Here is a 15,434-nt window from a genome sequence, read left to right as displayed (position 1 = left end):
CCCCCCATCTATTCTATTCTCTTTCTTTCCTTTCACTCGGTCCCTTCTAAAAGTGTTTTGTTCCTGACCATCCCCTCCCCAAATCTGCAATTCCTTCTATCCTGCCCCACTTCTCTTATATCTTTCCCCTCAAACTTTCCTGAAGGGTAAAATAGATTTCTACATCCAATTGAATATGCATACTATTCCTCCTTTGAACCAGTTCTGAAAGTTCACTCATTTCCTATCCCCTCTACCTCCCTTCCCTTCACTGTAAAATTTTTTCTTGCCCATTTATTTATTTTATATTATTACAATAATCTTATTGTGAGAGTAAATATAAACCCCCCCAAAAAAGGATGAGAAACTTCAAGAATAGTGAGAGATAAAAAATATATACTTCAGTCTGTGTTCAGATTCCAATGGTTCTGTCTCTGGGATGAATTGCCCTCTTTGTCAGGAGTCCACCAAAGAAGTTGCTTCTATATTTTTCCCACAGTTGCTATTACTAGCTGTTTTTGTCCTCCACTCTATTCCCTCCCACTCTCACTTATTCTGTTCTCTCTCTTTTTACCCTGACCCTGTTTAAAAGTGTGTTATATCTGAGTACCCTCTCCCACAATCATCCCTCTCTTCTATCTTCTATTCCCCCCCTTTCCTCCCCCCATTCTCCCTTATCCTATCCCTTTCTTCACATTTTCTCTAGGGTAAGATAGATTTCTATACCCTATTAAGTGTGCATGTTATTTCCTCCATGAGCCATTTCTGATGAGAATGAAGGATTATTCATTCCTTTTCACTTTCCCCCATTCCACTCCATTACAAAAGCTTTTTTCTTGACTCTTATGTGTAATATCTTAGTCCCTTCTTCCTCTCCTTTCTTTTCCTCCCTTCCTTTCCTTTATCACCCATTGACTCCATCTTTTACTATATCATACCAATATATTCAGCTCCTTCCTGTGCCTTGTCTACATATGCTCCTTCTACTATTCTTATAAATGAGAAAGTTCATATGAGTTATCAGTATCTTCTTCCCATGCAGGTACACATGCATTTCAACATCATTAAGTTCCTCATAATTAGTCCTTCTCATTCACCCTCCTCTATGGTTCACCTGAGTCCTGTACATGAAGATTAAACTTTCTGTTCAGCTCTGGTTGTCTCAATAGGAAAGTTTCAAAGTCCCCTGTTTCACTGAAAGTCCATCTTTTCCCCCTCAAAGAGGATATTCAGTTTTGATGGGTAGTTGATTCTCAGTTGCAAACCAAGATCTTTTGCCTTCCGGAATATCATATTCCAAGTCCTACAAGACTTTAATGTAGATGCTGCCAGATCTTGTGTAAACCTGATGTTAGAGCCACAGTAATTGAATTGTTGGTTTCTAGCAGCTTTTAGTATTTTCTCTTAACTTGAGAGTTTTGGAATTTGGCTATAAAGTTCCTGGAAGTATTTTTTTTTGGAGGGGGGGTGCCTCTTTCAGAAGATGATTGGTGAATTTCTTCAATTTCCATTTTACCCTCGGCTTCTAGGATCTCAGGGCAATTTTGCTTCATTATTTCTTGAAAAATGAAGCCTAGACTCTTTTCCTGGTCATGACTTTCAGGTAGCCCAATAATTTTTAAATTATCTCTTCTGGATCTGTTTTCCAGGTCAGTTGTTTTTCCAATGAGATATTTCATATTTTCTTCTAATTTGGGGGGGCTCTTTTTTTTGGAAGAGTTTTATTTTTTTCCTAATTTATTGCAAAGTCATCAGCTTCCTTTAGTTCCATTCCACATTTGAAGGAATTATTTTTTTCAGAGAGCTTTTTAATCTCCTTTTCCAGTGGGCTGATTGTGCTTTTTAAGGCATTCTTCTCTTCATTTGCCTCGTGTGTTGCTTTTTCCATTTGGCCTAAACTGGTTTTTAACATATTATGTTCTTTAGAATTTTTTTTGTATTTCTTTCACCAAGCTGCTGATTTGCTTTTCATGATTTATCTGCATGGCTCATTTCTCCTCCCAATTTTTCTTCTACCTCCCTTAATTGCTTTTCAAAGTCTTTTTTGAGTTCATCCATAGCCTGAGCCATTTTCTATTTCTTTTGGAGGATTTGAATACAAAAGCTTCGATTTTGTCATCTTCTGAATCTCCATGGAACCAAAGCAATTTTCTATAGTCAGATTCTTCTTTTTCTTTTGTTTGTTCATTTCATCAGTCTATGACTGATTTACTGCACTTCCAAGGCTTTGACAGGTTTTTGGGACAACCCACAGGGATCTTAATTCCTCCAAGGTCTTATGAGAGGCTCTGAGACCAAACTGCAACCTGGATTTGAGTGTGGGCAAACAGCTGAGTCCTGCCCCAGGGAGAGTAGAGAGACCTCTGCAGTCTCCACTGACCCCATTACCATCTGTGGGTGCAGGCTGGCTTCCCCGATTCCTGCTGGAGGTTCTCACTGCAGGGTTGCTCTGAGGCTGGCGCTCACTCCTCATTCACTCTGGTGAGGCAGAGTTCTCTCACCACCACTTCAAGCTGTTCCAGGTGATCCCAGGGCCACCCCCTCTGCCATGGACCCCCAGAGATCTAGGCACCTGGACCAGTTGCGCTGTGGATGTGCTCGCAGTGACTTTTTCCAACCCCCAGTCTTGGTAAAACAGACCTTTCCCATGGAACTTCTAAATTGTCTTGGATTGGGAAATTTTATCACTCAGCCTTTCTGTGCATTCTGCCCTCTAAATTTTGGCTAGAGTCATAATTTGACAGATTTGGGGGTTTTTTAGGGAATGAGTTTCTGGTAATTCTTACCTTCATGCTGCTATCTTGGCTCCACCTCTTTCTTGTCATTTTTATGAGATAATTTATCCCATTTTTTACTCCCCCTTTCCCTTTTTACCAGTACATTTACCAGGACATTTATCTTTTTTAGATATCATCCCTTTATAATCCACTTACACGTACTATGCTCTCTGTCTACATATAACCCTTCTAAGTGCCCTACTGAGAAAGTTCTTATGAGCTATAATTATCATCTTCCTATGTAGGAATATAAACAGTTCAACTTATTAAGTAATTCCCTTAGTATTTCCCTTTCCTGTTTATCTTCTTATGCTTCTCTTGAATCTTGTATTTGAAAGTCAAATTTTCTATTCAACTCTGCTCTTTTCATCAAGAATCTTAATGTTTAAAACTTCTCTATTTCACTGAATACTCATTTTTCCCAGGAACTACTATTATACTCGATTCTACTGGCTAGATGATTTTGGGTTGTAATTCTAGCTCCTTTGAGTTCTATAATATCATATCTGAAATCCTCTGATTCTTTAATGTAGAAGATGCTAAATCTTGTGCTTTCCTGACTATAACTCCCCTATACTTAAATTGTTTCTTTCTGGCTACTCACAATATTCTCTCCAAGGAGAAAGAGCTCTAAAATATGGCTATAATATTCTTGAAAGATTTCCTTTTGAAATCTCTTTTATAAAATATTAATGTATTCTCTCAATTTCTATTTTACAATATGGTTCCAGAATAACATGACAGTTTTCCTTGATAATTTCTTAAAAGATGATATCTAGGTGGCTCAGTGGATAGAGGTCCAGCCCTGGAGTCAGGAGTACCTGAGTTCAAATCTGGCCTCAGACACTTAATAATTACCTAGCTGTGTGGCCTTGGGTGAGTCACTTAACCCCATTGCCTTGCAAAAATCCTAAAAAAATGACATCTACTTGGGTTTTTGAAAATCATAGTTTTCAAGTTGTCCAATAATTTTTAAATTCTCTCTCTCTCCTGGATCCAGGACAGTTGTTTTCCAGTGAGATATTTCACTCTATCTTCTATTTTTTTCATTGTTTTGGTTTTATTTGACTGTTTTTTTCATTTCTCAAAGTCGTTAGCTTTCATTCACTCATTTCTAATTTTTAAGGAATTATTTTCTTTAGAGAACTTTTTGTATCTCATTTTTTATGGTCAATTCTACTTTTAAGGAGGTTTTTTTTTCTTTAGTGATATTTTATGCCTTTTTTTATTTGGAAAATTCTGCTTTTCAAAGCATTCTTCTCTTCATTGATTTTTTGATACCCATTTTATCATTTGACCTATTCTATTTTTAAAGTGTTATTTTCTTCAGTATTTATTTGTATCTCCTTTGAGTTGTTGACTCATTTTTTCATGATTTTCTTGCATCATTCTCATTTCTTTTCCTAATTTTTCTTCTACCTATCTTATTTGATTTTCAAAGTCATTTTTTAGTTCTTACATGATCTAAAACTAATTCATATTTTTTGTGGGAGGCTTAGGATGTAGGAGCTTTGACTTTGTTATCTTCTTCTGAGTGTGTTTTTGATCTTTGTCACCATATAACTTTCTATGGTCAGGATTGTTTTCAGTTGTTTGCTCATTTTCTCAGTCTATTTTGTGACTTTTGAACTATTTGTTAAAGTAGAGTTATGCTTCCAGAGTGGGGAAATGCACTTTCCTAAGTTTCAAAGGGTCTGTCTAGGGACCTGTAAGTTTTCACTTCTTCCAATGTGGTACAATAAAGGAGAGTTGTATTTATTACTCTCTCGTCCCTACAAGTGCCACCCAGGACTGCAACCCAAATCCAAATTGAGTAAAACAACAAAGCCTGTCTTAGTGCTAACAAAAATACCCCTATAATTTCCTTTTGACTCTTCTCTGACCAGTTGCAGCTACTGCTATTACTGATTCAGTGGTTTCAAGACTTGCTCCTGATTTATTAAGGTTCTGTCTAATCTGGTGCAGTCTACACTGGACTGTGCTGTATTCTCACCCAAGTACAATAGAATTTTACTGCTGACTTATCTAAATTGGTTGGAAAATTATTTCACCCCATCCTTTTGTGGGTTCTCCACGATCCAGGAATTGTTTATGGCATTTTTAAAAGTGTTCAAAGGGGTTTAGGGGAGAGCTCAGAAGAGCTGCTGCCTTTTCTCCACCATCTTGGTTCTACCCCTGACATTACATTTTAAAGCTTAGAAAGCTCTCTATGCACATTCTCTCATTTCCATCGTACAACAATCCTTTGATGCAGGTACTACAGGTATTTGATTCCCATTTTAGAGAAAAGTCAAGAACCTGCCCATGATCACATAACAAGCTGATAAGTGTCAGTAGTGTTTCCTGAGCCAAGGTTCTTGTGTCTCCCAGTTCAGTACTCTATCTATGTCCCCTACATCCCATTTCCTCTCTGACACTGATTTTTCAAAATAATATTGGGAAGTTGTTATTAGAGTAAAATATAGCATTGAAAAAAATGATTATTTCTTATATTCTTAACCAACTGTTGAATTAGGATTAAAGAGTGTTCTACTTCCTTATCCAGAAATCAACCACTGTAGTAAATCTTGGGGAAAACTTTCCTAACTAGGCTAAGAGAATTGGTGAACTTTTGTTCATTGTGTTTGTTCAGACAGGCGTACAGTAGAAGTAGATTCCTTCTTTGACAAGCATAAAGATATATCTTTGACCAAGACATGGGAGATTCAATATATTTATCCCCAAGACTCTCATTTGAATGAACCCATATCTCATTATAATATTTATTCTCTTATTGTTAACCTGACAAAATTGATTGCCAACCTCAGAATTACCCAGTCTTCCAAGGTAATATAAACTACGAACCAATTGCCATGAGGGGTCTTTGGCATTCAAGATTGCCATTGAATTTTTTATTATAAATAAAATAATAATATTATTATTATTAATGAAATTATTAATTGCCAAGAAATTATGGCTCTCAAACATTTTCATTGTCATAGTATCAAGGACATATATGATTACACTGGAAAATTGATCAGTCACTTGTAAGAGCAGGGGCGGCTAGGTAGCACAGTAGATAGAGCACTGGCCCTGGAGTCAGGAGTACCTGAGTTCAAATCCAGGCTCAGACACTTAATAACCCCATTGCCTTGCAAAAACTAAAAACAACAACAACAAAAAAAAACAGTTGTAAAAGCAAAAAAATAACTGACAAATATCCCAAATGTAAAATGGGCTAGAGAAGAAAATGGCAAATCACTCCAGTATCTTTACCAAGAAAACTCCCAGTGGGGTTACACTGGTATCCATTAGGATTAAAAGATCTGAAAGGCCTTCAAAGATAGATCTTCTATGGAAGATTCATGATAGGACATGGATAAAGCTCATATGTAAGAACAAAGTATGAAAAAATGAATGAATGAATGAAGCCCTAATTAAACACTTACTATATGCAAATCCCTGTACTAAGTGCTAATAGAAAAGAAAGATAGTCCTTGCTCTCTAGGAATTCACATTCTAAAGGGAGAGATACAGGGGTATAATAGAACCAGTTTAAACCCAGAGAATCAATTATTAAATTTTCAATGTGAACATTTATACCTCAGAAATCTGGATTTACATCAAGCCCTCAAAACAGGACTTGATTTATTGTCCTATCCTGTCTAGACTTATGAAAGTGATGGAGAAAATATTAATAATGAAGACTAAATTTTAATGTATGTCTTGGGTAATTTTTTTTCCTGGAGAGCTGGTGGTGAAAACATTTATTTTCATGATTTCAAGAAGTTTATTGACAGAAAGAAAATCAGGGATGGGGAAGAGTGAGGATGTAACAAGAAATAACAATCAAAAAATTCAGTAATATTTTCCTCAGTGGTTGACAGAATTCAAATGTTGGAAGAGCTTTTAATGAGCACATCAAATACATAGATTAACAAGTGACTGAAATGATTGCTAATATAAAAATGGACTCCAGTTAACTTTTAACACCCCCCCCAAACTCAGCATTTTCCACCACCATCACCCCAACCTTGTCTTTTGCTGGTTTAGTTCCTTCTCCCAGAAATACCTTACACAATCCCTTTTCCCTTACCACTGTCTACTTCATCCTAAAGATTAGCTGAATCTCACCTTCTTCACATAGGCCTCTCACCTGAAGTGAACTTTCCTCTCCTCTAATACCCAAAATAATACTTATTGAAAACTCATCAAATGTTCTTTCAAGGGAATTTATATCTCTCTTTCTCCCAAAAAGGAAGACAACCAGGTGATATAAAAAAGGCCAATTCTTAAGATCTAAATTCCCTTTTCCCTAAAAGGGAAGAAAACTAGAGGAAGATAATGCCTGTGAAATTAGGCAGGGAAGTAAAAGATACATTTGGGAACTGTCAGCCTATACTGACAGCCCCCCAAGTAATGGATGGGAAGATTTTATATATTTTTTGAACAAAGGAAGGTTAAGAATTTGGGGGGAAAGGCTTGTTTAGAAATGAATGATTCAATGAAACCCATCCCAAGGGGGAGGGAGGAGTAAGGAATTTCAAGTGTCAATGTTGTGGTCATTGATTCACAAATCAGATAAGCAGTCCATAATTCAAAACTTGATAAGGAGATTTCCAAAAGAAGGATAATTCTGAGAATCCCGTAACCAAGGTTAGGGAAGTCTCTGGAAAGAAGATTGTCTCCAAAACTCACATAGTCTTTTAAGATAGGTATATCTCTTGAAGGAGCATAAACCACCAAATGGCTTCGTCTGCTTCAAAACTAGCATGAGTTCAATTGGCTTCAGAGTTCAGCTAGTTTTATTCTCAGTCATAGGATTGTTGGTATGTCAGTCAATACAACCAATCCTCAAACATTTCTTCTGGTTAGTTGTAAAATGGGGGTGGGGAGGGGGAGAAGGGGCACTCAAGTAGTTCATGTTATCCAGTTCCACAGCACTAGATGCTTTTTATTCTAGTTATCTTGTCCCAAGTATACATTTTTTCAATGCATATCTAATATTCTAAATTTCATTACAGTGATATTGTATATTAGTTTTAGAATACTAAAGTTAGAAGGAACTTTAATAGGTATCAGGTCAAACCCCCTCATTTTATAGATCAAGAAACAGTGACTTAAAAGTATGAAGTGACTTGCCCAAAATACTATAGCTAATTGATGGAAAAGTTAGGATATGAAATCAGGTGTCCTGATTTCCGGTGATTCTTTCACTGTTCCATGGAATGTGTTTTCTATTTCTATGTATATGCCACTAAGATAATGACTTGCACACAGTAGGTTCTCCATAAATAAGTAATTGCTCAGTTAATTAGGTAGTAAATCTAATCAGCTGGAGGCACTTCAGAAGAGCATATTGGAGCTTGTTAATTCAGTAGCAGTAAATACTCAGTAGCATATGTCTTAATATAACCTAGACATTAATTTGCTAAGAAAAGTTTTTCAAATACAAACTTACTTTTAAATCCTATTTTCATTACTGGCCAGAATCCAGTGTATATCAATTGGTTTATTCAGTAAAATTTTGTCACTAGAGATCACAAATATTTTCAATCAGTTATTTGCAAGAGAAGGCAGGGAGAAAGTGACAGGCATATTTGAAATAGTATGTTGAAAACTTGGCAACAAAAACTACTGCACTAAATTTTTATGATAAGATCATATAATCACAATAATCTTTGTTCTTCAGTACTTTACTGGGTCTGTGATTTCATTGATACGAATATTCCCTTCAATTCCCTAACAATCCATTCAATACACCCTCACACTGTGCTTTTCTTATCCATATTCTCTTATAAACAGGGTATCCCAAAAATCTTATGCTCTCAAAAGCTTAAAACTGTTAAAGCTATTAGACACCCTATGGATCTTCCACAGAGGAACAAAATAATTTGCTGGAGGCTTTCTTCTAGGTTTGTTTTTTAAAATATTTCAGGGACATCAATAGATAGAAAATAGGAATTTCTATGTATTATTCCTTTCTCTTGTTACATGACTGAGTCATCTCCATTTTGGGTTTCGCATCTCTTCAATGATGTTCCTTACTCCTTTTTTTTTCCTGTAGGTTATCCCTGGAACTATGTTGCAGTTTACATGCTCCTATCATGTAACTCTCCATTTCCCTTTTGGTTACCTAAAACTTGAATTCTTCAAAAGTGTGATGTTATAGTGTTTGAAATTTGAAAAGATCACTTTGTTTTAGAAAGATGATGGGGGGGGGGGGGGGCAGAGCCAAGATAGCAGCATGAGAACAGTCTTTCCTAGGAGCTCTTTCCAAAATATTTCAAAAACCTTAAAATTATGACTCTAACTAAATTTTTGAGAGACAGAACCCATAGAAAGACCCAGTGTGTCAATTCTCCAGCCCAAGGTAACCTGGAAGACCTTGGGAAGGCTCTGTTCCATGGGGTTAGAGGGAGTGGCAGTGCAGCTAGGATCACCACACCAGAGAAAAGGAGTTCCATCCCTCCAGGAACAGTCTGCAGGGTACCTGGGTCCTTGGGAGTGCCAGCTCCTAGAGACAGAAGCTGTTTCCTGACCTGCCAACATAGGGAACATCAATGACAACTTGGAAGATCAGCAGGGAAACCTCTGCCAGAGCAAGTGCGAAGCACAGACCAGTGTGGCCATATGAAATGCAGCACGGCACTCAGAATAGCCCAGATTCCAGGAAATGGAATCATGTCCACAGAACAGCCCAGCAGGGAGCCTCCTGGCAGCTGCTTCCAGAGTGCTCAGCCCAAGGAAGATAAAAGGGTAGAAGGAGACTGTCAAGGTCTCTCCTCTGTCCATAGGACAAAACTCTTGTGCTTTGCACATAGTCAGAACCTGATCACAGTCTTGGACCCCCCTGCCACTGCCATAGAGCAGGGACCCTCCTCACAGTTCCAGGGCAGAGGGGAGGGCTTGTGGTCATCTACAGACCAAAACACAGGCCAGGAGAGCAGTAAGAGCCTCTCTTAAGACCTTGAAGGAACTGAGGTCCTTGTAGAAGGTGTCCCAATAATATGCAAAACCTCAGGAAGCACCCCCAAAAGCCAGGGCATAGTTTGGGAAATGAGAAAGCAGAAAAAAAGGAACCTGACCATAGGCAAATGCTTTGGTCCCATGGAGTTTCAAAACACACTCAGAAGATGAGAAAGTCCAAGTTTCTGTATCCAAGAAAAATAGAAGTTGGGCTCAAACTATGGCAGGGCTCAAAAAAAGATTTTGAAAATCAAGTAAGAGAAGTAGAGGAAAAATTGGGAAGAGAAATGAAAGAGATACAGGAAAAAAAACATGAAAACCAAGTCAACAGCTTGGCGAAGGAGATCCAAAAAAATTCTGAAGAAAACAACATGTTAAAGACCAGTTTGGGTGAAATGGAAAAAGCAGTTCAAAAAGTTAATGAGGAGAAGAATACCTTAAAAAACAGAAATGGCCAAATGGAAAAGGAGATAAGAAAGCTCTCTGAAGAAAACAACTCCTTCAAATGTAGAATGGAGCTAAAGGAAGCTGATGACTTTGCAAGGAATAAAGACACAATAAAACAATATCAAAAGAATGAAAAACTAGAAGAAAATGTGAACTATCTCATTGAAAAACAACTGACCTGTAAAACAGATCTAGAAGAGAAAATTTAAAAATTATTGGGCTACCTGAAAGTTATGATCAGAAAAAGAGCATTGACTTCATTTTTAAAGAATTTCAACAGGAAAATCACCCTGATATTCTAGAAGTTGAGCACAAAGTAGAAATTGAGAGAATCCACCGACCCCCTCAGAACCAAAAAAAAAAAAAAAAAATAGTCCCCAGGAATATCATAGCCAAATTCCTGAACTATCAAGTCAAAGAGAAAAATAATACAAGCAGCCATAATGAAACAATTCAAATACTGTGGTGCTGCAGGATTACACAAGACTTAGTAGCATCCACATTAAGGACTAATAGGGTTTAGAATATAATATTCCAGAAGGCAAAAGAGCTTGGAATGCAACCAAGAATCAACTACCCAGCAAAAGTGAACATTATCTTCCAGGGGAAAAGATGGATATTCAGTGAAATGGGGAATTTCCAATGTTCCTGTTTAAACAGCCAGAGCTGAACAGAAATTTTGATCTTCAAGTAAAAGACTCAGGTAAAGCACAGAGACGATGGACAAGAGTAGATTATGAAGGATTTAATGATGTTGAACTGAGTGTATAACTGCATGGGAAGATGATACTGATAACTTATATGAACCTTCTCACTTATAAGAGCAGTTAGAAAGAGCTTATATAGTCAAGGCACAGGAGGGAGCTGTATTTGAAGGTATAATATATTGTAAAATGGGTAAAAAAAAAAGGAATGTGCTGGGAGAAAGGGAAAAGAAAGCTAGAATAGGCTAAGATATTCCATGTTAAAGAGTCAAGAAATAAGGTGAAAGAAAGAGAAAAAATGGGAGAAAGGGAACGGGGGGGAAGGGAGGGGGGATCATGGGAGAGGACAGTCAGATACAACACATATTTTTACTTTTTGCAAAGTGGTGGGATTGGGTGGCCTGTCCAAGACCATGGGCCTAGGGTAGGATGTGGGTTTGGGGCCTCCTGGCCCTAAGGCCAGTGCTCTGTCTGCTGAGCCACTTGGCTGCCCCAAAGCACACATTTGAAGAGGGACAACATGAAAGGACAGAGAAATATAGTAGATGATAGTGAAAAACAATGGATGGAAGGAATTACAATCAGCAACAGCAACTATGGAAAAATATGAAAGTAACTTCTCTGATGGACTTATGATAAAGAATGAGATCCACCCCAAAGACAAAGCTGATGGTATCTGAACACAGACTAAAGAACATTTTTTTTCTCTTTCTTTCCACCTTATTTCTCGTGAGGATTTTTATTTTTGTGGGGGGACAGGGGATTATGTTTACTCTTACAAAAGATTATTTTAGTAATGTGTAAATACATAAAAATGTAAGTTAAAAAAAGAAAGATGATTTGTACCAGGAAATAACCCAGATTCATTGTAATCACTTTAGTTCCCCAAACACAATTCAAACTGGTGTCTTCTTTCTTCAATTCTGAGAGCAACTTATTGTCGTTTATTGGTGTCTGAGTCATATATTAATATACTAATTCAATGCACCAGTGTTCCAACTGCATGTCATAATCTCTACAATAGATTTTTTAAAATCCATTGAGCATTTTTCATATATGAATTGTCAGGCTAATCATTTTTGAGTAAACATGTATCCCATTGAAAAGATATGGTTAGAGGGAGCCAAGATGGCGACAAGAAAGGATCCTGTCTTAAGCGCTCTCTCATAAAACTCATAAGTTAAGGACTCTAACCAAACATTGGAGAGACAGAACCCATAGAGGGACCCAATAAGGCAGTTCTCCTACTCAAGGTAACCTGGAAAAGAGCAGAAAGGCTCTGCTCCCCTGGGTCAGAGGGGTGGCCTGCCAAAGGGGTGGCCCGCCAGAGCAAAAGAACTTCAGCTGCCCAGAGGCAGCCCCAGGGTGCTGGGAGCCATGGCTCACAGCAGCAGGGGAGTTTCCTGAACTACACCCCCGGGGAGCACCAGGAACAAATTGGGGGAACAGCAGGGGACCTCTGCCAGAGTGAGCACATGGAGCCCAGCCCTCAGGGCACACAGCTAGCAGCAGCCAGCACAGCCTAGATCCAGGAACAGAAGCAGGGCCAGTAAGCAGGAGCCCCCAGGGTATGAGCCCATTGAACCTAGGGAGCAGAGTGAAGAGAGAGACTGCCCAGCTCTGTCCTCTGCCCCTGGAACAGGATTCTGGGGCTGTGAACACATTCAGATCCTGATCACAGTCTAGGCCCCCCCATAGAACAGCAGGGGCCCCCTCCACCTGAGCCCCGTGGCAGAGGGGGATGCATATGGTCATTCACAGACCAGGAGGGAAGACAAAGCTTCACACACCGAGATCCTTGTAGGAGTGTCCCAAAAGTTCAGGAAGCACCCCCCAAACCAGGCTCAGGCTGGGAAAAATGAGCAAGCAGCGAACAAAGAGAAACATTATTGAGAAATATTTTGCAAATGAGCCCAAGAAGGATCAAAATACTCAGTCTGAAGATGAGGAAGCACAAGACTCCAAAAAAGACAGAAATTGGGCTCAGGCTACGACAGAGCTCAAAAAAGAATTTGAAAGTCAAATGAGGGAGTTAGAAGAAAAACTGGGAAAAGAAATGAGAGGTGCAGGAAAAACATGAAAATGAAGTCAGCAGCCTAGTTAAGGAAATCCAAAAAAGTGCTGAAGAAAATAGCATGCTAAAAACCAGCTTAGGTCAAATGGATAAAACAGTTCAAAAAAGTTATTGAGGAGAAGAATGCTTTAAAAAGCAAAATTGGCCAGATGGAAAAAGAGATAAGAAAACTCTATGAGAAGAACAAATCTTTCAGACAAAGAATAGAATTCAGGGAGATTGATGAATTTACCAGAAATCAGGAATCAATACTTCAAAACCAAAAAAATGAAAAATTAGAAGAAAATGTGAAACATCTCATTGAAAAAAAACAACTCATATGGAAAACAGATTTAGGAAAGATAATTTAAAAGTTATTGGAATACCTGAAAGTCATGATCAGGAAAAGAGCCTTGACATCATTTTCAAAGAATTACTACAGGAAAATTGGCCTGATATTCTAGAAGCAGAGGGCAAAATAGAAATGGAGAGAATCCACCAATCCCCCCGAGAAAGAGATCCCAAAAAACCAACCCCTAGGAATATTATAGCCAAGTTCCAGAACTCCCAAGTCAAAGAGAAAATATTACAAGCAGCCAGAAGGACACAGTTCAAATATCTTGGAGCTGCAGTCAGGATCACACAGGACTTAGCAGCAACTACATTGGAAGCTCACAGGGCTTGGAATACAATATACTGGAAGGCAAAAGAGCTTAGAATGCAGCCAAGATTCAACTACCCAGCAAGGCTGAATGTTCTCTTCCAGGGAAAAAGATGGACTTTCAATGAACCAGGGGAATTTAAAAAGTTCCTGTTGGAATGTCCAGAGCAGAACAGAAGGTTTGATCTTCAGATACAGGACTCAGGTGAAGCTTGGAGATTGGAGGAGAGGGGGGGAAATATGAGGGACTTAATGAAGATGAACTGCATGTATTCCTGCATAGAAAAATGACACTGATAATACTCATATGAACCTTCTCAGTTAATAGAACAGGTAGAAGGAGCTTTTATAGTTGAAGCACAGGAGAAAGCTGAATTCAAAGATAAAATATGGTGTAAAAATGGAGTCAATAGAAAAAAAGGGAAATGGAATGGGAGAAAGAAAAAGGAGAGGGGGAATAGTCCAAGATATTTCACATAATAAGATTTTTTTTATTACAATGAGCTATTGCAATGATATGGAAGGGGGGAAGGCAAGGGGGAATGAGGGAAACTTCACTCTCATCAGAGGTGGCTAGGAGAGGAAACAGCATATGTACTCAATGGGGTATAGACATCTGGAGTAAGAAGGAGGGTGGCAGGACAGGTGGAAGGAGGAGGAATGTGAGATGGAGGAGAGGATGGACCATGTGGGGAGAGTGGTCAGATATAACACATTTTCTTTTTTACTTCTTGCAAGGGGCTGGGATTGGATGGCCTGTCTGGGACCATAGGATCAGGTGCATGCTGGACCTAAGAGGTGGCTATGGGGGCTCAGGGCCTCTTGGCCCCAGAGCTGGGGATCTGTCTGCTGCATCACTCAGCTACCCTACAGAAGAGTCAGAGTGAAAGGAGAGAGAAAATATAGTACACGGTAGTGGAGAAATACAAAAGGAGGGAGTTGTAATCAGCAATGGCAATGGTGGAAAAATATGGAAGTAATTTTTGCCATGGACTTACCATAGAGAATGTGATCCACCCGTGACAGAGTTCTTGGTGTTGGAACAAAGACTCAAGCACATTTTTATTATTATTATTATTATTATTATTATTATTATTATTATTATTATTATTTGGGGGAGGGGTGCAGGGCAAATGGGGCTGGGTGGCCTGCCTGAGGCTGCATAGCAGGATGATCATTGGGTATCTGAGGCCAGTTTTGGACCCAGGTGCTCCTGGCTCAAGGGCCAATGCTCTGTCCACCACCCAGCCACCCCTACTATTTTTACTATTTTATTTTATTTTGGGTCTTTTTTTTCTTTTTTTCTTTTTTTGGTTTTTGCAGGGTAGTGGGGTTCGTGTGGCTTGCATGTCACACAGCTGGGTGATTTGTGTGTACAGGGCCAGATGTGAGCTTGGATGCTCATGGCTCCACGGCAGGTGCTCTGTCCATTGTGCCACCTGGCCATACCTACAATTATTACTATTATTTTTTTAATTTTAATTTTTTTCTCTCCCCTTTACTTTATCACTCAAGCAAGTCTATATTTATGGGGGAGGGAGTATTTCATTTACTCTTAAGCAAGAATATTTTATTAATGTAAAAAAATTATATGTACAAAATGAGAATAAATATTAAATAAAAAAGTAAATATAAAAAAAAGAAAAGATATGGTTATGACTGCACTTGCATAACCTATATCAGATTACTTGTTATCATGGATGGGGGGGAAGGGAAGGAAGGGAGAAAGAAAATGTAGACCTCAAAATCTTGCAAAAAATGAATGTTGAAGGTTATCATGTAATTAGAAAAAGAAAAGAAAAAAATTAAAGATATGGTTATATTCTGGAGCTTGACAAAATGAAAAGACTTTCCTACTCAAACAG

The sequence above is a fragment of the Macrotis lagotis genome, chromosome 1, assembly GCF_037893015.1.
Source record: "Macrotis lagotis isolate mMagLag1 chromosome 1, bilby.v1.9.chrom.fasta, whole genome shotgun sequence".
Lineage (NCBI taxonomy): Eukaryota > Metazoa > Chordata > Mammalia > Peramelemorphia > Peramelidae > Macrotis > Macrotis lagotis.
This window is presented reverse-complemented; position numbering follows the sequence as displayed.